Source organism: Ambystoma mexicanum, chromosome 14, assembly GCF_040938575.1.
Source record: "Ambystoma mexicanum isolate Mex_15411 chromosome 14, UKY_AmexF1_1, whole genome shotgun sequence".
In the NCBI taxonomy this organism is placed as follows: Eukaryota; Metazoa; Chordata; class Amphibia; order Caudata; family Ambystomatidae; genus Ambystoma; species Ambystoma mexicanum.
The window spans coordinates 235,845,857-235,870,920 of record NC_090940.1 but is presented as its reverse complement, the minus strand read 5'-3'; the positions used below and the strand labels follow the sequence as shown (position 1 = coordinate 235,870,920).

Sequence of the window (25,064 nt, the reverse complement as noted above, 5' to 3'; positions counted from 1 at the left end):
TATCAACCCCCAGTGCATCATCCTATGGTCCCTGTTTCGTCCTATTATTTCTGTGTCACTGCATACAGTGATGACATAGTTGTCTTCATTGAGTCCCCATTTGTAGCATTCATTTGCCTCTGGCTCTTTCACCCACTTCACGTTTGTGCTGCCTGCCCCTTTTCTGAACATTATTTTTGTAATGAGCGAGAGTGGTGGGTCAGAGGAGAGATGGAGAGGACATCCTCTAATTTTAGGTCTTCTATTGAATAATAGTTAATAAGAACAATGTGACTCAATTAATTCTGCTACTGTTAAACTCTTTGCAAGGGCGGCAGGCATCAGCTGTGTGGGGCGGAAGAGAATCAAACTCCTTCAAAGGAAGAATTTCTTTGGAAGTAGTTCAACTTTCAGATCTGTTTGTACTTGCTCCATAGCGGTTACTGGACAGGAAGTTTTAAATTATCTGCAGAAATGAGTGGAAAGAAACAATGAATGTCTTAACTACTGCTGTCCCTGCAAAGAGGGCGCACTAAAGTTTTTCTTCTGAAAACATTGGCTGCTCGTAGTGGCTAAATTAAGGCCTTGCTTCTCACCACAAAACCAACTACAAAGTGCATATCTCTTTGTGGAGTCCAAAAGGGTAAAACATGACCTTAGACACATGGGACTGACATGGCATCTTGGCGCTTTCACTTAAAAATAAGAATCTTACATTTACTTTATTAGTATAGATGGTATTACCCAAATTGACCTTTTACAATTGACCTTTTGCACAATTGACCTAATTATAGTGGTCCTAATTGACCTTCTGCACAATTGTCCTTTATGTTATTTAAGTTATTTTATATATGTATTGGGTTGGTTTTGGATTATAAATAATATAAGGGGTTTGGGTGGGTGATTGCAGGGTGTTCCCCTGCATATATGTCCTAATTGACCTCCTAAATTAGGCCAATTCTCCCGAGGTCAATTCTCCCGAAGTCAATTGTGGAAAGGTCAATTAGTATACAACCGTATAGGTGTGTCAGGTGGCTTCATTGTGTGCAGTTGGTGTTGTTATTGAGCGCTGATGTCCCAGGAAGAACTTTCTCCGAAAGCGATGGGCTTGCTTATTTTGTGAGTCTTGTTGAAATAGTATTAAAATGGTGAATCGCAGTATAGAAAAATGCCATTAGATGTCTGCAAACATTTCTCACAGTAGGTGAAGCTATGCTGAGGATTTGCCTTGTAACCTTTATTGACGTATTCCAGGTCCTGTGGTGAACTCTTCTTGACAGCTGCAGATGGTCCCAGTGCTCCTGCTTTGTGTTAGTTTTCTTTTGCCCACTTTAATTGCTCTTGTGTTGGAAAGCGAGCATGTAAGAAATGTGTTACTCCTCACATTTCTCTTCCTTGTTTATTTGACTTGACTCGTTCTTGTTTTTCTCTTTTATAATGTACCTGGAAATCAAATAAACATACTTTAAAAAAAAACACCAACATATTGGATTTTCTGTGATTTTACAACTTTGCAGTGCCGTCTGCAATGTTGCAGATATTTCTGCCAAATTTTATGTGCCGAGTTTGTGGATGCGGTGCACAGGTTTATTTAAATCATGCATGTAGAATTGTAACTAAAGCAGATAGAAGCAGGTAAAACAAAGCATGGCGAAGGCCGATTGGGCCAGCCTCAGTGCCCTGAGCACAGTGGTTGGAAAGTGCATCCGGGGAAAACTGCTGCAAGCAACAGAAATCCTGCACTTTACACACACCTCAGGAGCACTGCAGGCTGAGCTCTGTCTGTGGCAGACATTTCTTGTTGTGGACTGCAGACATCTCACCTGATATGCTGCATTATTGTCACTGTGCTATCATCTCTACACAGGCCAGTGGCGTAACAAGGCCCCTCTCCCCTCCAAGCTCCTTGAAGAAACTCCTGCCACGGCCCAGACCAGACTTGAGGACAGCTGGGGCAAACACACATGTGCAATGCACATTGATGATCATACAGTCACAGGGTTGTGCCATACTCTGCACTAGCTGAAAGATGGAATGCATTTTTTAAAGAAACCACAAATATTTCATCTGGGGGGAGGGGGGAGGCAAACACTGTGTGTGGCCAGCGCATTATTATTTGCATGCAAGAGACGGAGGCAGTTTTTGGTACCAGAAGGGTGGACGACTGCTGAAAATATCAGCGTGATTGACTGAGCGTAGTCTAGGATCCATAAGTATTTTTGTGTGGCACAGAGGTGTTCTCCCCCTCAGAAAATGTGCTGAAAAGTTTCATTTCGCAGCACAATTTTCTAGATTTTTAGATTTTTTTAGTTTGTTTAGATTAGGTTCTCAAAGTAAGCACATGAAAAAACCCAGTATATGCCATGTGACCAAAAGCATTTAAAAGTATTTTACCACATGTTCATGATAACTATGTTCACAACATATGCCATCAGCAGCCAATAAACTTCTTGATTATTGGCTGCTGCAAATGGCACCCTTGCTGGTGTGCTGAATGTATCTTGTTCACAGTCACCCGCCGTGAGCTAAATCCATTCTGCACACGAGTGAAGGTGACATTTACATAAAGAGCCTCTACTTGATCCACGTTATGTAAACGCCACCCTCACAGGTGTTCAGAATGTATTTTGCTCATAGAGGGTCTCCAAGGATTTCCTTTGGAAATGCACAGTGACAAAAATACAATCAGTAATCAGCACACTAATGAAGGTGTAGTTTGCATAACGTGGCTCAAGCAGAGAGATGTTATGTAAACGCCACCTTGTATTTTGCTCCCGGGAAGGTCTCCAAGGATTTCTTTGGAGACGCTCCATCACAAAAATACTATCAGCAGTCAGCACACCAGTGAACATGACCTGCCTCAAGCAAAGACATGTTATGTAAACGCCACCTTCACTGGTGTTAAGAATTTATTTTGCTCCTGGAAGGTCTCCAAGGATTTCCTTGGAGATGCTCCATCACAAAAATACTATCAGCAGTCAGCACACCAGTGAACATGACCTGCCTTAAGCAAAGACATGTTATGTAAATGGCACCTTCACTGGTTTGCAGACTGTATTGCCATAACGTGCCTTCAGCAGTATTATATACAGCCGGAGGCAATATGTTTCTGGCAGTATATAACATACTGCTGAAGGCACATTATGGAAGTGGCACAATATTTTCCCATGGAGACATGCACATTTTCTGATGAGTTTACTTAATAAACAGATCAAAGAATGTTCACATGTCCATAAGAAAATGCTCTGCCATTTCCAAAAAGCGCCTCATGCAGTATATTAAACTTTCTTTTGTAGCAACAGGCAGGAGCCACACTTTGTCCCTGTGAACAATGAATTATTTGGCTATCTATACACCAGCGTTGCCAATGTAAATCACTGCATGAAGCTGCCTCCATTATGTATGCCAACATTCATAGTGTAAATCAATTTGATGTTGTGTCCACAATCAATGCGAGTGTGGTCACTGTAAGTCAATTTTATGATGCTGAGGCAACAATCTAAACCAGAAATTATAATTATAGTACTTTGGATAATGTTGCACAACAAAATAAGCCAGCATTCTCACTCTAAAAATGTCTATACTACTGTCACACCATTCCTATCTGATCACTCCATTGTTTCCACCACCATCCCCTTTCCACCCTCTGACCTCTACTCACCACTTGCCTCACCTATTACTAAAAGGAAATGTAAACCTTGACATTCCTCTCTTTCTACAGTTTTCACTCTCCTCCTTCCAACCTGATGCCTCTTCCACTAACATTGCCTTCTCCAGAGTCGAATCCGTACCATCTGACTCATTCTCTGGTCTCTTCCCACTGCTAACTTTCACCGCTAAGTCTCAGTATCCTCAACCATGGGTCACCCCATTCATACTTCTCTGCGCACCGACAAGCATATGCTGCTGCGCAAATAGAGGCGTACACACTCGCATGAGGACCGCATCCCTACCTCTCTGCCCTGAACCCCCTCAAGTCCTCTCTTGATAGAGAAGAAAATGAATTCTACGATACCCTGATTCTCACTCCAGCCATCCTCACTGGATACAGGGCACCCTAAACTCACTTCTCACTCCTTCTAAATCTATGACTATCCACTACACTCACACATTTAATGCCCTAGCTGAATACTTAGCTGCAAACATTGTATACTCTCTCTTAACCTCTAGTTTAGTTTCAAGGTCCAAGTGACCTTTAACAGCCTTACACAACCTTGTGGCGAGCCTTCCTTTGGGATTAATTTGTTTTTATGTGTTTAATATGTGTCGCTGGGCTGCACTGTGGTTACTAAGTCTGAGGCTGTTCAGATATATGAGGAAATCAATATGCAGTCTTTACAAAAAGACGGTAAGCAAATATTTGCGCCCTCAGCTTTTTTCCTTGTGTAGTAAATAAAGAGAAAAAATTGTTTTGACTTCTCTTCTTATTTTATTTTTGCCCTCAACACATGTTTCACTGTCTTTTTAAGTCAGGCAGTTCTTTAGGAGGGAAGGAAAGCCTCTCATCGGCTTAATAGTTTGAATACATTTTCTAAAATACAAAATATAAATTTCACTCTTAGACTTTCTTTGTCATTCTAAGCACTAGTTAAAAGAAAATTACTTTCACCAGATCATTAACCAAGAAACTGTGTGTTTTCTGTTTTGTTAAACATACATTTTAAATACATTGATTTGTAACAAGAAAATAAGATTGGTTTCAGCTGACCATAAATTCTTACAAACAATGGTTACAATCCGAGCACTCACTTTTTAGTTGTTCTTTGGTAATGGAATCGTATTTTGAAATATAAAGTTTGTTCTCCCTTTCTTTCTGTTTGATGCACAGTATTAAAGTTGTGAGCTAGGTAGAAAAGGGAGAAAGATTTTTAGTTTTGCTACTTTCTATTAATTAACTGGTGGATCTTAACTTTCTTACTTCATAATGTCTTATATGTGTGTGGAACGCTTGGGGGAGGGACTGCTACTCTTACCTGTGCAAGTTTGAAGATTTTTCTAATTTTTGGTGATTCCAATGTCAGATCATCACGGCTTGCTAACCTCTATGCGAGTGTTTCCTATTCCGTATTTAGTTTCATTTTGAGTCGCGGTCACGTGGTTTTTGTTGTCACATGATCGCTATTCCTCCATTTGGGGTTGGGAACTATAAATATTCACTATGTTTATTGATTATATATTATATAATCCCTTTACTTACCATTTTTAAAGCACATGAGTGTGCCATTTTGGATTCGGGACTTTTAAGTTCTCCCTTACTTGTTCTTTTTTTTAGAACCATATTTATTGAATGCTGATTGTAGAGTATACACTCATTTTTTGGTGCTTGATCTGTAACATTTTTTTCATTCAATTTACATCAATAGAAATACATACATTTCACAGTTTTTTACACAATTGTTGCAGTCTTTGTTTCTAACGTTCGATTTTTCTCTGGCTGGACAGCTTTTGTGGTAGTCTTTGCTTAAAGAAGATGAATCAGTTTGGCATCTCTCTTAACCTCCCTCACACTACCTCCCCCTACATGCTGCACTCTGCCTACTCCACCATCATTCCCTGGCTCCATCTCCCACTTTAGTTACACTAATACCGAAGAAGTCCTATCTCTACTGTGCCCCATCAGACCCTCTTGCTCCTCAGCTAATCAAGCCTATTGCCCCTTTTGTGGCCTCTCGCCTCATTGAACTCTTCAGCCTGTCCTTCGACTCTGCTTGCTTTCCCTCTATTTTTAAAATGGCCATGGTCATCCCTCTCTTAGAGATCAAGGGGCAGATCGAAACCTACCAGCTAACTTTCCCCCTGTGTCTCTCTTTCTGTAATGCTCTGAATTGCTCGAAAGGGTTGTGTTCAACCATCTTACAAATTTCTTGGGCATTCACAGCCTTTGAGACTCCCTACAAGCCTATTTTCGCTCTCGTCACTCCAAGGAGACTGCTCTCATGAATGACTCCAACTTCATTGCCTGTGCTAAGCACTCCAACCTAGCCTCTATCCTAATTATCCTTGACCTGTTAGTTGCCTTTGACACTGTCGATCACTCTGATCTCCTGAATATTCTTTTCTTCTTGGGATTCGCGATCAAGCCCTTGCCTGGATTGAATCCTACCTGGCATTTCACCAATTGTCTGTCTCCTTGAGAAACAGCACCTTTCAAGTCACTCCTCTAGCTGCTGGTGTTCCCCAAGGCTCTGTCTTTGGTCCTCTCCTCTTTACACTCTACACCTCTGCTCTTGGGGCACTAATCTCCCCCTTTGAGTTCTCATACCAACTCTTTGCAGAGAACACCCCAATCTTCTTCTCTTTTCCTGAGCTCTCCTCTGATATCTCTGTTAAAATGTCTAACTGACTTTCTACCATTATATGTTTGATGGCTTTGTACTCTGTGATGTCAACCTCTACCAAAACAGAGGTGCTCTTCTTCCCTGCCACACATTCTCTCTCGTCTCTTCCTCTACCTTTCCACCTGACACTCTACTCTTCTTCAGGTAGAAACCTCTGCATCATTGATGACCCTTCTCAAGCCTTCTCAATTTTTATTTCCAAAAATGCAACTGTGACTCGCTTCAACAACCTAAATATTTTAGGATAATCAGGCAGCTCCTTCCTTTCAACACCACCGATCATCTCTTAACCACTCTTGTCTTCCCTAAACTGGACTACTGTGCCATCCTCTTTGATCTCCCTAACTATGCTTTCTGTCCTCTCGATGAGGTCATTAACTTCGCTACCAGGATTCACTTTGAACTCCCCCACTTTACACCCACTTCCTCGTACTGTCACCAGGCTGGATGGCGAAGATGCAAAACACGGCGAGATTTGCATTTCTTCTCCTGGTTCATAAATCTATCCACGGTAAGGCACCACAGTATCTGTCCTCATCTATCCAACTCTACAAGCCTTATCGTAATCGCGGCTCTGCCTTTACTACCCTTGTGGTGACTACCCTTGTAGGACCTTGCCCCCACCCTGTGCTTCCTCTCGCTTCCACTCCTTTTCTCTTCTTGATCTACTTGCATGGAATTCCCTTCCCCCGGACATCTGGGAAACAGCCCAGACAGATCTGTTTGAAACCAAACTAAAATGCCTACCGCCTCCAAGTTATCCTCTTAACCTACCACTCATCTGCCTTTTAGCTAACATTTTACCCTTGCATCTAACCTGCCTCTGTCCATCACTTTCTCTGTCCCCACTCTAGCATTTCATCCATCATGGTCACATCCCGAACACAGCTGGCTATACCGCCTATCTGCACTTAAACATGTCTAATGTTGGTTGCCTTAATCGTGTATGTCCTCTTATTTATTGTCCCTGGTAACTGTTCCATTTGCTCCCCTCCGCAACCTGGTCCGAATGTCACTCAAACTCATCCCATTGTAAGAAGCTTACTGCTTTCCGTCAAATCTGATTTCCTATCGATTATATGTTCTTTACGAGCAAAAGAGCATTGTTCCTCCCTCTATATAAATAAATAAATAAAGATGAAATAAGGTGGCCTTGAGGTCTTGCAGAACCTAGATATGCAGACAATAATTCAAAAGGGAAGTAGGTCAGAATGAGTGAAGGAGATGAGAAGTAGGAACATTCCCCATGGTTAGAAACTCAATATCAGAGGAACACGAGCTGAGGGAAAGAAGGAAGGTAGCAGGCTTAACCAGGAGCGATGGAAGAACGAGTAGGAGAAGACACTGGATGCACTGTATCAAAGCAAGGTAACAAAGACACATCTGGAGTTAACTACCTACCCTCAGCTGGAAACATTTGTGAACCATCTTGATTCAGGATGCTGTTTCAGAAACAGCGTTTTCCAAAATATTTCGAGTGCCATCTTGATTTGGGTGCCAAACTGTTAATCCACAACATTTCTACTGTGTTGCAACTTTGTGCTCCGCATTTTCCTTTTCCTGCTCAAGATCCCCACACTTCTGAGATTCCACTCTACGACAGATGTATTTGAAAAGAGGCTTCCTTTTTCCTCCATCCTTATTTTATTGGCACAAAATTTGTATGTGCCAGGATTACTTCACAAATGCACACCCTGGCATTCCATGAAGGCACCTGGCCTAGACATAGGCTTGCACCGCATCTTGGAGACAATGTGGGCAGAGACAGCTGGAGTCCCACACCAATTTATTGAAACAAGTAATCACCAGGGACACCTAAATTTACTTAAGAATGGAAGTACAACTGGGGCGGGGCTTGTCCCTGCTTAAGCTTCCAAATTGAAGGCAGTGTGTGGTCATTTGGACTTAGAGGAAGAGCAGTGTTGGAGCAGAATGAAGGAGACAGAAGCAGCGGAAACAGTGGGTCAGGAGGAAGGAGACAGTAAAGAGGTGACTATATGAAAAAGGTGGTGAAGAAAAGGCAGAGTAAGGGGTAAAGAATTTAGTGGAGAATAAAGATGCAGTAAAGGTGAACATGAGAAGTAGAACAACGTCCAAGATACTCTGGTGGTATAGAGGAGAGGCGCAGGAGGCAAGAGGGAAGGCAGAAGAATAAATGTGGTTGGAGGTAACAGCAAAGAGAGGACTAAACCTTTGGGTAGAGGAGAGGTGGAACAACTGAAGGAGGGGACAAGAGATCAGAAGAAGGAGCAGGAATTTTACCAGCCTGACATGAGAGGGTTGAGGTGGGTGGAGGTAGGGGCATGTGGTGGAGCATCAAAGGGGTGTAACAGAAGCATAAGGATGGTACAGCGGAAGGGAACGCAGAGGTATTGAGACTGCTGGTAGAAATTGTGGGGATCAGCTTGTTATTATTCAGCACTACCTTGTACTGTTAGTGTAGCCTAAAGTTCAGGCATGTGAGTGGCCAGAGTCCTAGGCAGAGTAGCACAGGATGCAAATTAATGGAACCAGGAGTCAAGAAAGAAGTGTGAGATCACTCAAACACCTCAGACTGTGACTGAGTGAGATTGAATGATTAATCCTGGAACGGAAACCTTAATTGAAGTAACACCTCTAGAGATTTTTTTTAACCCTGTGGCTTTGATTTGTTGGAAGCTTAAAGAGAAACAATTCTGTTATTTTGTTGCATTTTATAAAGTAATCCAGCTTTGTAAATAGCCCCAATAAATCTGTACCTTTTGAAAAACAGAACTTTCTCTGTCAAACTTAACATTGATTTCACACATTTCATTAGGTGATATTTTAAAAATAAGGAGTATTTGAAACACCACTTGGTTCACCTATTACCAAATAATTGTAATAAGGCAATATATCATGCACTTAAAATGTGCCTTCAAATACCTAAATAAAATACCCTGATTGAGTACAAGGCAAATATCTCAACCACTGGAAAGGATTGGCCGCCATCCAGCGCACTTTCAATCGAGGCCTCATTGTAGCGGGAACATCTTAAACAAGTTTTGTTGTATGCAGTATGGGGGCCTGGCTGTGATCAATTAATAGAGACCAGAGCATGTTGGGAATGTGCTATTAACTAATTAAAGACTCACAGAACTTAAAGGGAACTACCCTGCTCTCGCCATTAAGGAATATACCCATTTCTTTACAATACTTTCTTAAAAAGAAACACATTTTCAGAGAAATCATCACCTTTCTTTATACAAAGTAACTTGTTTTTCTTTTTTAACACACACACATGGTTCTTTAAAATTGAAAATATAAACAAATCAAATTCCATTTCACAATACATAAATCACAAAAATCTAATATAATATGGACCATGACCTGAAGCATATCTTGTATAACTGTGTTCAAATCTCTTCACTTTAACAGAAGATGTCTTGGCAGAATTAAAGAGAAGAACAAAGCTTCTGTCCCCACTATACATGTTTGAAGCCTTGTATGGATACCTCTTCAGAAGAACACATCCTGACTTGCTATGAATGAAACTAAATCAATAACTAACCTCCCAAAACAGTACCTTAAACATTCTAATACTGCTTTCAAAATTACCTACATTTAAGTTTCAATCTCAAAATATCTATTATATTCTCTAGGTCCCTTCATATTCATGTATTGAGCTCTGAAATACAAAGCTATCCATCATTTCCATAAATCTATCACTCTGCTCTAAATGACTGACGTTTCATTAAATGTATCTGCAGAGTGAGATCTTACAGCATGCCTCAGAGCAAAAGGCCAAAACATGTTTGTTCAGCTTCTTAATTAAAGTATTGGATTTCAAAACCCCATCACTCCCTTGCCATCACATTATATTTTGATAAAATGGAATCTTATTTTGCCCAACAGCTCAGATTAAATCTTATGTCAAAAAGAATCAAAATAACGTTTTGAGAGATTTTCATTTCTTAATTTCATTCTCGCTTGCCAGACAAATATCCTAACCCCAAAAACTTACTATTTGAATTGTTAACATAAAGGCAGTTGAATTCCAATTTTTGTATGCTAATGTGTGAATAGATATCAAACTGTGCATGGTTATTTATCTAGGTGCACTCTGGAAGTTGGAGTCCTAAAACAGAAAAGAGAGAACACTGACCAGAAAAGGTACTGGGAGAATAGGGCAATAATACAAGTTTGGCTGTATCTTGGTAGTTAATCTGCATTAATATCGTGGAACAGAATTACCTTTACTGCCACTTGGTCCTGCGGATTAATCTGAGAACAACCGCCAAATGGAATTGTCCTTACCGCAACATGGTCCCGCGGTTTTAGTGCAGGATTACAAGTGGTGGTAGAGCAGTGTAATTCCCCATTTTTGGAGTCCATGGGGATTTCATCTGAATTACACCTGGTGGTAATTCCAACGATTCTGCCGATAAAGTGGCATTTTTACCTCCAGCTTTTTGCTGGAGGTTTATCAACCACCTTACCACCAAACCTATAGTGTAGCGCTGTGGTGATGTGGGGGAAATGTGGCAGCAATGGAATTACCACCACATTCCCACTGTTTTCCCCACACCACTGTACTCTCATGAGGCCCCTAGTTTTATGGAAAGGATCACAAGGTTAGACTGAAAAGGGTGTTTTCCACACATTCGAAGAAATGTCAAAATTCGAGCTTAAGTGGGATTTTGCACCCTGATGAAGATCCTGTCATAATAGACCCTAATAGTATTGAAATATGCCTGTCAGCACTTTCTATGAGTGTACACATTTTAAAAGAATAAAATAATTATTTCTTAGCTTTCCTCTCTACGTGAATGCCTTTTGCATTTAGTTAATTATTGTTTAGGTACAGCAACTGCACTTTCCAGGACACCACCTTCTTTCATTTTCCATTTTAATTGTAATACTTGTAGAATTTTTTCTACAATGAATTGTGAATTGAGAAAGTTTGTGGAAGACATACATTTTTATAAAGGAATAATAAAAGATATGCTTCAAACTATTTCAACTACCATTGTGTATAGGGATAAGCTGTTCCTGCACATATTTTGGTAATTGTTTTTAGTGTGCTCAATAGTGCAGAGGTTTTGTAGAGCATCCTATGATGAATCTGGTGGAGTCATCACTGATCTCCCGGCGGTAACCTCCTCTGATGTGGCCAGGGGATCCTGATCCTGTCCCTGATGGTGTTAAGATGAGGAGGGATCACATCGGTGGACACAGCCTCCGGGGAGATATCTTGACTCCAGTGGGTGAGACACGGTATCCCCCATTTTCCTTGAGGATAATCTTCCCATACCCAGGAACTGTATGGCTTATTGTCATTCATCTACATCTCCCCCTTTAAAGTGTAGGGAAATTCTTTCTCCACATCAAATGAGCCAAACCTCCAACCTTGATCTATCTTGTAGAAATTACAAGGCCACCTTCACCAGGTGCAAATTTCAATAATCCAACAACATGTCACCATTTAAAACTATTGCAAATGATTATTCAAGCTGTAGAAATCAACTACCAATAATGGACTTCTTGTCCCATAAATCCTCAAGTACTGGGACGAAGAAGAGGGAAGAAGTAACACAGAGTGGGAGAAACCAGAAGCCAAGAAAGAGCTCTAGTGCAAGAGGCTACTGTTGGCAAGGAGGGGTTGCACCAATCTGCGGGGCTCAAAGAACAGAACAGCAGAAGCAAGCGTGGTGGAGCCAGGCGGATCACCAGCAGAGAAGAGGGGTGACACTGACAGAGCGGGTTGTGCGGCCAAGATGCCGGGAGCTAGAGGGAGACTCCTGAGTGTAAGCCGACTGCCGCAAGCAAACCCTTGCCTACCGCAGCCAGGAGGAAAGTGGAAGTGTGGAAGAGACACCACAGGAAACGAGAAGCGAACAGTAAACAGACAAGAAACCAAGCAGCATAACTTCACCGAACGACTGTGAATGAGCCTGAGAATGCCAGATGATTAGTCAGCCCAAAGGCAGTGGGTTTCCCCGGGCGTATCGGCTATTGCGCCAAATACCAATAACAGTAATAAGAACCACAGAAAGAGAGACAAAATGTAGGAACTAATTGTAAAAAGGGGAACAGAAGTAAAACCCTTATCTGTGTGTGAATGTAAGGAATGTAAATACAGGGGACACCAAAATGAAATGTATAATCAGAGAATGAGATATCCAATCAAGTAGGTATGCAGCTGTGGAAATGGTTGGCAACCCCATGTTAATACAGGAAGCCCTGGATAGAGGAAATACACCAGGCATTTACAAGTGCGCAAGAAGCAGAAGTCCTGGCAGAAAATTATTATACTAGGCAATTGCAATTGTGCAAGAACTAAAGTCCTGGTAGGAAAGGATACTAGGCAATTACTAGCGTGCAAGAAGAAAATCCCTGGCAGGAGAGTATTCCAGGAAAATACAAAATAGCTGCAGAGAGGATAAAAAAACACTTAAAAACGCTATCCACTTTTGAAGGTAGGTTAACAATAAGCATGTGTTGAAAAGCGAGAACCTACCTTTTTAGAACTGCAACTATATACAAAACAGTTGCAGAATGGATATAATAGTATACTACAACATGTTGACCAAATTTAACAACATAAAGAAAACATATGAGGAAGAATACCAGTCCAAAATGGCCACCAGTATAGTTCCATAAGGGTGTGAAACTAGCCTTTTTACATTAAATATGAGTGAAGAGCGAGAAACAACTTTTCTAGGATAGAAACTTTAAATAAAATGGGTGCTTAGTGGATAAAACAGTGCACCCCACTACATATTAAAATATGTTATCAAAACTAAGCACCTTGCATGAAAAAACACGAAGTCGAACATTACTCCAACATGGCTGTCAGCATAGGTCTAAAAGCAAAGGAGCTTTAAACAGCAATTTATAGAAGACAGAAGCTAATGAGGGCACTATGGCTTGAACAATGCACAAGCTAAGCGGGACAGTGAGAAGCAGAAAGGTAGGCGTCTGGAAAGGATTGGCTAAGAAATAAAATGATAGATTCTACATAATATTTAGATAAGCAATACTAAACAAAAGAAAAGAAGAACCATAAACCGATATTAATGCCCCGTTTTTTCCCCTGCAGACATGCAGGGGAGGAGCTAGACCACAAACAAGCAAGAGATATCCACAGGCAGGACCGCTCTGAATGCCACTTTGGGTTGGTTAGGAGTGAAAACAAGGTAATACTTATAATTGGTAAAAACAGTAATCTTAATGGGGTGACCGCTTAGAGACTGCTAAACATAATCGTGGGACCAGAGACTGCTAAACATAATCGTGGGACCAGATTTGGGCCTAAAACATAATCCTAAATAAGAGATAGGAAACTAAGCATAACATATTTAAAATCGCTTTATAGACAACTAAGTGATGTAAGGGAGAAACATTGCAAAAAGGTACAAAGAAGTATAAACACTCTTCTTTACTGCCTACTAGAAACCACGGCCCAATCTGGGGATGGTAGAGCAAGATAAACAACAACACCAGGAATAGAAGCAAAGAAGAAATCTCTTCAATATGAACAATTAAAATAGAATGGCGGGTAATAGACAGAAATAAACTGATCCATTTATGAAGTGAAACCTTTATGAAAAAGGCGCTAATACACATTTTGGTGTATTTCTATACATAGATGGATGAGACCTGCAAGCGGAATATTATGTGATTTACACACAGAAATTAAGAAAAAGACAGCCAAACATCCTCTTGAATAGGTATTTAAAATCTGTTAAAAAGGGATGCATTAACCACCCAACAATACAAAATAACATTGATAGCTAATTTTAAATAAATGTTTCGGTTTATTTTGCAGTGCATGGGAATAGTTGTTGGAGCAACAATTTTTCCTCCAAGAAATTGGAAAACTAATATATTAATAGTAACACACAGAAATATGCTCCTGAGGAATGTTCTCCAATAAAGGATTTAAGAACAGAAACATGTAGAGTGAATTATGGCCAAATATAAATTAGTAGAGTCACTACAGCACTTTATTTATGTTTTTATGTAAATTATGATGTATTTTTGTAAAGGTTTTTATCTAAATGCATGTAATATGAAATTATATTATTGTGTTATGAACTACAGGAATTGAAAAGTAATTTAATAAAATGTGTTTATTTCACCACAATTTAATGAGATTTGAACCCAAAAATCTGGTTTGCTCCAGAACTATATCCAAAACCACTGCAATAGAGACCACTAGGTGTCCTACCTCCTTTTCCCTTGAACTTTAGTCCCTCCGGACATAGGTTAGACTCATCACATTTTTTACTTAAAAATTTGCCCAAAGTTTCCTCAATAGAGATCTTGGATTTTTATTCAGGTTAGTGAGGTTGAACGTTTCTTTGATTGAATTTGTTGTAATTTTAATGCAATTTCACAATGCAGTACTTTTAGCAGTTTTCAGTTTTCTGTGAGGTAATACAATTGATGGTGTTTTGCGAGTTTATTTTAGTCATTTTTCTATTTTTTTATTTTCTTGTACCTGCATCGTTCTCACTATCCCAATGGACTTGCACCAGATGTTGTATAGTTAACTCCTGTGAAAGGCCAAACCATATTCAAAACATAAGAATGGATGGAGGTGGTTGTGGAGGAGGTATTGCTTTTCTACATTTATTGTCCTCGTACACCTGTAACAGGTGGTTGATCAGTACTGATGTTCCTAAGCTTTGGGATGGAACATTGTTCACTAAAAGGGACTGTTTGCAATGATAAATAAAAAGTAATTTGTTTGGGTGTGTTAGATATCTTGTCTATGGAATGTCAGGTGTCCTGATTGGTCATGGGTACTGTTTCTATCTGTGTGACTGTTTTGTTTCCCATATCATATCATATGATATCATATCATGTTCTCCAAATGCCCCACTAGCTGACCACTGGATCGAGTTCGCACACAGCGTAGATGATTGGTCATGGGTACTGTTTCTATAAACAGAAACCGGGCACAGACAGCAATAAAGATAAAAGGACACTGCTGGAAAAAGAACAGCCATTTATCTTTTTGACCAACAGTATCTGGACAGGATTAAATGAGAACATTGATTGGATGATTTAATACATTTCATAGTGTGGTTTAGTTCTGAACATGTATTTGTATCAATTTCTCCATCTAAATCTCCTAACAAGCAAGACCACAGATGATTATAAGCCATGTAAGACGGTACATGACTTACCAATTCAACTTGACATCCAGATGCTGCAAATCTGTCTGCATACCCTTGTTTTCTCATTTATTTGTCTCGTAACATGGCGATAAGAATGCACGTCGCATAGGATATGCTGATTGAAGGAAGTAAGAATAGAAAGAGGACCAACCACGACATGGCCTAAAGCCAAAGATCAGCCCCACACGCTCCAATCAGATTCGAGCATACTGGAACACGAAAAGACTAAATAAGCAGCCAATGACGTTACACACGTTGACGTCTCGAGGAAGAGTCAGAATTGCTGTAAGAAAGCGGAAACATAGCAACAAAGCACCTCACGGTAGACTGCCCTTTGATGAGCACCCCAGGCGTATCTTTCCCGATGAAAGAAAAGCTATTTAGATCACAGTTTTACTTTAATGATAGTTGTCCGTACTGGTGCGTCCAGCAGAGGGGCAGGCTGCAAAGCCCAATTGAGTCTGTGGCGCTGTATGCCGCAGAGTAAAGTCTGCTGAATACTGAATAGAAAACCAAGCAACAATGTTAGTCTCCCGCTACGGTCACGACCCCGGGTAAGTCGGGTGGAAAGGGTGAGAGTTGTATCTCAAAGTAAAATGAAGTGATTGACTAACCTCTGTAACGGAGGAAACAAGGCTACTGTGCAGCATTTGAGTAGCGCTCAAAACAATCCATAAGGGTATTTTGACAACTACCGTTTTTTATTTTTGTTCAGCCTCCTAGTAGTCCGTGGACAGCTGGTGCCCATAGAGGACAATACAACGGGGCCGAGCACAAAAAGATACCGCAATTTCTACAGTGATGAAAGAAACTCAAGTTGCCAATCACCCTAACCGGAATTAACGGGTAAGAAGACAGAATAATAATCAAACTACCAGGTTAAAATAGGGCTTTACGAACCAAGGGATGTAACCTCAGGAGCACACTGGAGTTAATGCTTGGATTCTCTCTTTTTCTATAGAATTCGAGAACGTAGGACATCGAGACAAATCCATGTTGCATTAACCCCACTGGGGATGTCAGGACCCAAGTCTACCAGTTAAAATTGGAAAATGACACAAGCACGGTAAACTGTTTGCTGTTTTTCTTTGTTGTCCTGTTCGGTCCAATGTTCAACCCGGTTGGAGTTAGCTGCAATTTAATATGAGAGGCCCTGCGTAAGTAGGGGCTGGAATGGGCAAGACTATGGGCCTCGTTAGGAGTATGGTGGTAAGGCAACAACGGCACCGTTATCACTACCGGCACCATTGCTACCATAATGCCATACTAGGACTTCTGCTCGCAGGTGCCCTTGCAGCCACCTGGTCTGACCAGGTGGCCGTACCAGCACCCGCAAGCAGAACATGATGGTAGCAATGGTACTGTTATAAACGGTACCGCTGCTGCCATCCTCCCCATTCCCATTTGAGCCCTATTGGGGACGTACCGGCTCCAGCACCCATGCAATGGGAATTACTGGGTCTGCCGAGGTCAAAATGGGCCGGTGATTTCGCTTTCACGGGTGCCACAGCTGGATGCAAGTTTGGAGATAGCTCTGCCGGTAAAACTGGCAAGGCTACTTCCAACCTCGTAATGAGGCCCTATGTCTTTACAGACCTGGATAGGAAATCAGAGAAATTATCACTGCAAGCGTTAAGAAGGGTTATTTGAGAGTATATCCCTTGGTGATGGTACCACTATTTAGTGGTCGGGTTTGTTGTTGAGTTTACTGAGATGAGGTAGTGGTGAAGTCTTTGAGATGACCGATATGACTAAAAGACATGACACCTATATTGATGTACTGCAAATAGATGTCTATCAGACACTAACAACTATTGTACATATGGACATTGAATTTCCTATGTTTTATGTTTCGTTGTAGGTGAAGACATCCACAAATGCATTAATTGCAGTTGGATCCAAGATTGAAGAAATGGGATTCGAACATATTTTATGAATGTTGCATGAAAATCAATGCCAAGATTGTGTAGTAATTAGAAATATGTGTTTTGTACCAAACCCTTAGCCCCTGACTAATTTCCGAGTATTGAACACACTAAACACCTAAGGAAACAAACATGTTGGGCACATTGTTTTTTTATGCATTGAGTATGTATTTGAAATGATGAAAATGGTATGAATGGGATGCAAGTGGAGTAGTGCTTGTTGAATGAGGTGTGTCCAGTGTATATTTGCACAGTACAAGTCACCTTAATGGCAAAAAAATGAAATAAGATTGCTTCAAAATGTGTTTTGTACAAACCACGCTGGTTATTGTTTGATCACCTGCTTTATGGAATTTTGGCACACTAGCACCATGAGGTGTTCTTAATTGTGTATTATAACTATTAAAATATGTATTGTTTTACAACTCGGGTTGATTCAAGTGTTTTTGATGCCTAAAGTAAGACAGTAATAGTGAAAGTGTTCCCCCCGATAACGAACCGCTTAAACCACAAGCCTGTTTTGTTTGTCGTGTAAAGGGTATTTCCCCTTCTGCTGAGGGATTGCTTGTTGGTTTAGATGTCCCTCTGCCTCTCTAATGTTGTTGGTTGGCTCCAAATTTACTTACCCTACCCATTCACTCTATTGTAATTCCTTAGCATAATGTCCCCTATTTGTTCTCACTCAGTTTATATATGTATGTTTATTGATCATAGTAACACTTGTTATACTTCTATTGTACCTCTATTGTGCTGGTGAATTATGGATGGCAATGTACATTATGTTTGGAGAGAGTCATTTCACAATGGGCTAGTGTGGCATCTCCTGGGAGAAGCCAATTGTGCCATAGGCAGCACATTATTCTCATAACTGAAATGTTGGGAACATATTTCTTTTAGAGTACTAGTGTTTCTTCCTGTGTGATTGTTTTCTATCCCTTGTTCTGCAAATGCACTTATTCTACCCTAGTCGCTCTTGTTCTAATTGAAAACAAACTTTGGTACACAAAATGGCAAAACTGGATGAAGACTTCTGGCAGATGCATTGGCATTAGAAAGGAAAGATCCTGGGAAGGCCTCTCGCTCATCCAACTGGTACTACTGGTGATGGGAGCATTACATCTGTAGACACTGCATTAAAAACCTCCTTTCTGAACCTCTCTAGCATTTGTGATGACTCTTCAAATGGAGTGCTGCACTGGTGCAGGTGTTTCAAGACAGTGGCTGTTGGTGACAGCACCTTTCATGTGTGGAGGTTGATTCTGCACAACCACCGCTCACAGCTCCAGTGAAGAGGGAAGACCACATGTAAGTCAAAAAAGGCTGTAGCTCAGTATGGGACAGTACATCCAGAAGTATGTTTTTTTTATTCCAAGTTGGACTTATTTCCCAATGACCCAATGATTAGTATGTGCAAAGAGAACAAGGGTGTACTGTGCACGAATGTTGTATTTTATATTGTGTATTTATTGCACAATATATAAGGGTCAAAAATGTATTGAATTTCTTTTCATGTAGTGTGTTCTTTAACTAATTGTGTTTTCTTTTTTTACAGATAGAAGAATACTAATGTATATGAACTTATTTGCATGCAGCCAAATTAGCACCATGTTCTGTAACCTAACTTCTAGGTATATTGTGCTTTTCTTTTCATTATACACTTTACATAACTCCATGAGCAGTCATATACTGTACACATTTGAACTACCGTTGTATCACTACTGCCTCTTTCGTCATTCCTATTTCATACTCTGATTTTTCTTTCTCCAAATCTAATAACCGTGGTTACCCAGCACCCACCTGTTGCGCAGTGTTGCTACTCATGGGTAAAAGTGGTACCCTGTGCAGTCTCCGCTATGTACCAGTAAATTGTACATCAAGTGTTCGTGGACATGTAATAGAAGGTTTTTATATAAATATGTATGTGGCTATATAAAAAGGGAGTGATTGGTGTTTTGAGGATCATGCTTAGCCACAGCAACAGCTGGCGTGTTTAACAGTGGCTAGCCTGCACCCACCTGGTGCGCAGCATTGCTACCCATGGCTAAAAGTGGAACCTTGTGCAGCCGCAGCTACACACCATCAAATGGCACATCAATTGTTTGTGGACGTGTCTTAGCCATGTGTAATAACAGCCAAACCGGCGAGGCTTCTCTATAACCGCAGCTGTAACCAGCCCGTGCATGGGCGCATCAACCCTTTTCACCTTTTCAATGGTTGTTGTGGTAGACACAGCTATTGTTATGGCCGCGTCTATTGGACCATACATTTTCTGTGCAATAATATTTTTATGTGGATGATACAGGTCAGAATACAATGTTATCTGTGTTTGTTATTTTATGTGCGAAGGTGTTCCCTTGTCTTATTTGAAGTTTTGAAGGTTGGCTTAGTTTGATTTTCAGTTTGTAGAACATGTATGTGTAGCTGCAGCTACAAGGCAAGATTTGTAGATGCATTGAATAGCCGCGGCTACCAGAGATAGTGGGCAGGGTTTTGTATGTGTTTCGGTGAATGTAATTGGCTGCTGTTAATCTTGTAAATGTGTACTTTGTGATAGGTTGCAGTGAATATGTGTCGTCATTTGATTAGTTTTCTTACAATATAGTCCTCTTTTTCTGCTTTTGATTTTGGAAAGTATGAAACCCACCATTTTATCTACTTTTCTCATTTTGACTGCAGAACACACCCTGTGCAGTTCATGTTGCATGTAACAAAACATTATTGGCATTAATCAGTTGTTTGTCATTGTTTTGTTGAAAGTTTTATTTATCAATATGTTGATATGGGGTTTGGTGATTTTTTAGTATGTTTCTGTATTTGTTAACAATGAAGTGGCACAGAATTGTTGGAAGTTGTTTATTAGGAAAGAAAATGTATTTTAGTGAGGTGCATGATATAGAATCACTAACTATACTTCCTGCACTCAAAATAAGAAGTAGAAATGTGATTTTATTTAGAATGCTTTTATAATCTCTTATGGAGTTTTTTGTGGTGATCTGAAAAATGTGTCTGCTTTTAAAATAAAATATGTTTTATGCTGGAGTGTGTCACTGTGGGGTTATCTATAAGAGAAAATCTATTGTTTTCATTTGTTGTTTTGTGAAACCTAGTGCACCATTTCATGAAAAATATGATTGGTTCTATTTTTAAAGATACACTCATGAAGAATATATGAATGGTATTTGTTGTGCAAACTCCTATTATGTAAAAAAAGAAATAGAATAGCTTTTCCGGTGCAAATTGCACCAATATATACAGGCACACTATGGGCTTCAGCAATGCAATTTGAATCCACAATTAGTATGGAGTTGTTGTGGTTACTATTTTCATGAGTTTTTTTCAGTTTTTATTTTTGTAAAACAATGGGATAAAAATGTTTGCCACTGAAATAAAATTATAGATATTTGTAGTGCCAGCAATTGCTTTGGTGTTCTAAAATACCTCGGGCCCGATTTATGGAATCATCTGCACGCAAATCCGCCTTTGTAGATTAATGGAATTGAATGCGCTGTACTTTTCCTGGACTTGCGTTGAGTTTGTGCTGGCTCAGCACATCTGTGCGAGTCATCAAGGGCTTTCTGCGAGACTCCACACAGAGCGTGGGCATGGCCTGCGCAGAGTGCTGGGAAGGGGCGGAACACCAACAAAGGGGAAGATCATGTGAAAAAGTGGGCGTTCCGAGGGATGGCCTTCAATCAGTCCCTCGCACGTCCACTACTGTGCAGCATGTGATGTATTCATGGATTTGATCGCTCAACCTCTCAGGTGGGAAATGACCACGCAAGTCCTCCAGATGACCCAAAGGCCACCCGAAGGCAGGCATAATACACTTGCGTGTAGGATTAGCAGCGTGGAGGTGGGGTTGCATATCGGATTTCGGGGTGCATGTACTCAACTGAGGTTCCGATGTAACTTAGGGGTGCGCATAAACAGTGCACCGGGCTGCAGGAACGGTGTACGAGGTTTCGCATGCAGATTTTCTAAGTTTAGACCTTGTTACTATTTTTCATACACAGGTTGTCAGGGTGCCGCAACAGTTAAGGTGTGCCCTGCGCAGGGTCCCCAAGATGTAGGACTGCTTGCGGGGAACCCTGCAAAACTGTTTGAAAGGTGTGTGTATTCTCACACGGGGAGCACGCAAAGGTAGCTTATCTGGGAGTTTTTGCTTTGCGTCTGGGCGTGTTGGGGGAGTTCTGGCCACAACTTGCGAACACGGTTACTTCATGCAAACAATTCCATGAATACTCAGGGCGCACATTTTTTATTCTGCGCACAGAATCGCGCAGTGTCCTTCTCGGTGCGCGACCCATGCAGGTTTTCTGCGCACATTTCTATGAATCAGGCCCCTCTTCTGTAACCATGTAGGGTGCAATCTCACACCATGATGCAGTTATCATATTTCAAACACATTACTTTGCAGTCGTGCAGATTGGGTAAAGGTAGGATGGGAGGAGGTTGGGTGGAAGTGGCTGGAACAGAGGAAGTAATAAAAGAGTGTGACACGGATGTGCTTTTCTACAGCATATACCAGTACGCAGGTTATAGGCCATGGGTCCGTACATTTTGATGGAAAATAGCTTTCCTATAGGGCTCCTCCACATTGTTGTAATGGAATCGGATGAGGTGCTGAATAAAATTAGAGAATGCAAAAGTTTGGGATGGTTTATTGGAAGCGTCCATCTGCAAAAGCTTACAATAGGAAACACACAGAACTTCTTTAATTGTCTTGTTACTCTGCTGCTACTTGAAACAGAAATACTGGCAGCTGTCAATGACAGTTTTCTAGGCACACTGCTTCTTCCATCGAGTTACGGTGAATATTTAACATACCCATGCACATTTTCATAACTTTCTTTCATTGCGTTTTCTTGTCTGTGCTGAGCAGGTTTTCCTGTAAGGTCTTGGCAAGTGATGCACAAATTCCCCCAAAAAGTGACAATGTACAATGCAACTTAGGCATATACCTGGTATTATTTTATTCATATGTTGAAATATGTCAGCAGGATATGTAGCTGAAGATTTTTAAGCTAGTGATTTATATAAAAATCAAACAAAACAGAACAAGTAACAAATGTTTATTTTTCACTAAACTGGTGTTTCTTAAATGGGGGCGGACAAAGTCTGAAAGAATAAATAAAAATGAAAATGTTTTTTTAGGGTTTTCCTTGATGAACGTTTTGCCAAATAATTAGCCCCTAGCTGCGGCTGCCTTCGATGTTTCTAGCTTGCTCAGTTTAGGATCAATTTATACTATGATTGACCTTTTCCTTTCCGTTGTGATTGTTCTATTGGCATTATGCAGTAGGCATATGGCTTTCGGGGTCCATCTCGTCAGAACCGTAGGGTCTATGTTTCCCCTTTTCTCTTTCACTTTATCAGCCAGGTGGAGTATCTTTGTTATTGGTCCCAATACATCCAGTAATTTATCTTGCCATAGTTTACAAGATGCATCAAGCCATTTCTTGATGTGTTTAGTATACTTGCCTATGTATGTGAGCATTGTTTTGACTATTTCAGGTGTTTCAGCAATTCCTTCTGTCAGATGTTGTCTGAGACACTCTATCCATATTTTGTTTCTGGCTTTTTTGGCCCGTGGTGTTCTGAACCTCCTCATCAGGTACGACGTTATTTTCATTGGCGGTTCCCATTCTGGTGACCAGGGATGAATAAGAGTGTCTGGGTCAAAGTTGTCTCCATTCTCCTTCTGATTTTACTCAGTCTTTCTTTTCTTGAGAGCTCTTTTGCCTTTATCACTAGAAGATGATAGCGTTTCCGCCTCCTCTTCATTGGAATGCTCCTGCCAGCTGTTGTTTAACTCGACCAAGCTCGGTAGGATATTTTCTGTAATCTGCTTTCTTTCAAACTTGACTATTCTCTTGCCACCTTGCTCCTTCCACACCATACCCAGAGGTGTGCGGCCATCATGTGCCCTCTGTAATTTCTTTTTGCCTCCCTTTTTCTCATGCAGGTTCGCCTCTACTTCTGATCTTGTCCGTGCATTGGGAGAACTTTAACTAATTCAACATGAGGAATAGATGCTGTGAATTATGTGTCAAGGTAGCACCTAACACTTTCTAGGTGGTCTGCCCAATAGTGGGCTGCAACTTTTTTTGGCTTACATGTGGCCTTACCTCTTCACTGGAGCTGTCAGCCGTGGTTGGGCAGAATCAACCTCCATCCATAAAGGTGCTGCTAGCAACAGCCAGAGTCTTGAAACACCTTCAGCACTGGAGCACTCCATTCAAAGAGTCATCAGAAATGCTAGAGAGGTTCAGAGAGGAGGCTTTTGAAGCAGTGTCTACAGATGTGCTGCTCCTATCTCCAGCAGTTCCACTTGGATGGGTGAGAGGCCTTCCCAGGATCTTTTCTTTCTGATGCAATGAATCTGCCAGAAGTCTTCATCCAATTCATCCCGGGGTACTTATAGTATCCTTCTTCGGTTGCAAGACACTCCAGCATTTTGTAATTGACAAAAATCATTTAAAAAAGTTGTCCGACATGGAATGTGGTATGAGGCCCGTTCACCCTTTTGATGGCGGCCATTTAAAACAGTTAAATAAAAACAACGAAGATGTCTGCCATGGAATGGGAGAAGGGACTACATATAGTGTCTTCCCCCTTTCCATGGTGGCTATTAAAAATATAGGAGAAAAAAAACAAAGAGAATAGGCATCATGGAAAGGGAGCAGGGAATACATCTAGTCCCTCTGCACTTTCCAAGGCAGCCACTTGCAGAACGAACACCAAGGGACGTAGTGGTGACCGGTGCCTTGTCAGGCTGCTAAGGACCCAGTGAGGGCCAATCAGATTCTTTGTAACAATCCGATTATCCCTTGTCGGGGTCTAATTGTACTTTAAATTATGTATTTGGGTATCATAAGAAAAATTAACACATTCAAGATATAGTGGAAAAGCAAAACTGTTACATGATCTGATTACCTGTTAAAAACAGGAACAACGCTGTGTAACTGCATCAACACAGCTTTCAAAGTGATTGGGCCTTTCCTTGACATGGCTACGGCCATGTGCAGGCACGTCTTCTCGTTGATTTAGGCGATTGGTCAAAAATGTAGGCAAACACATCATTGCGCTGGGGCATACCCGCGTGTATGGAAACCACGTTCTGGGTCGCTATATCACATAACTGTGGTTATACCCCTCTCCCAAGCACCTCTTTTCTGTTTTCTATCATTGCTTTTTGTCTCTTGGTGGGTGAACTTCTTTGTAAGCCTTCATAGACTTTTAAAAGCAGTACCTTGATTTATCCATTCATTTTTTTACATTTCTATTTACTAGACCTTTGTCCTTTGTTGTGTGCTTTGTAGTTTGCCATTTTTTGTTATATTAGTATATTTTTTGTTTATTCTTTCAGCTTTACCACTACGGAAGAAGAAATGTGCAGAAAAAAAATTTCTGACAGTTGGCAATATTACTACGTAAAGGACCAACACAGCAAAAAGGGAGATCGAGGAGGTCATGTGCAATTTCTGTGGTAAGGTCTTGCGGAGTGGACCTTCACAGAAGCCGTCGCAAAGCTTGGAAAAATCCACGTTAATTGAACAACCTCTTTGCGTTCATTGGAATGAAGTGGATGATTCATATAGGAAGGCTCATGTGAAACATAAGGTCAAAGCACATGGAGCAAGATCAACACGCAGTATTTACCATCTGCGCCACAG

At 40.8% G+C, this 25,064-nt stretch overlaps 1 long non-coding RNA gene across 1 annotated transcript in view; it reads right to left on the bottom strand.

Annotated features, from left to right (window-relative positions):
* Positions 1-654: 654 nt before the first annotated feature.
* LOC138527280 (uncharacterized) overlaps positions 655-25,064 on the bottom strand; it is a 258,963-nt gene continuing 234,553 nt past the window's right edge. The window contains exon 3 of the long non-coding RNA XR_011283852.1: positions 655-1,422. This is a non-coding gene — a long non-coding RNA (uncharacterized lncRNA). The remainder of the gene's footprint in view (positions 1,423-25,064) is intronic.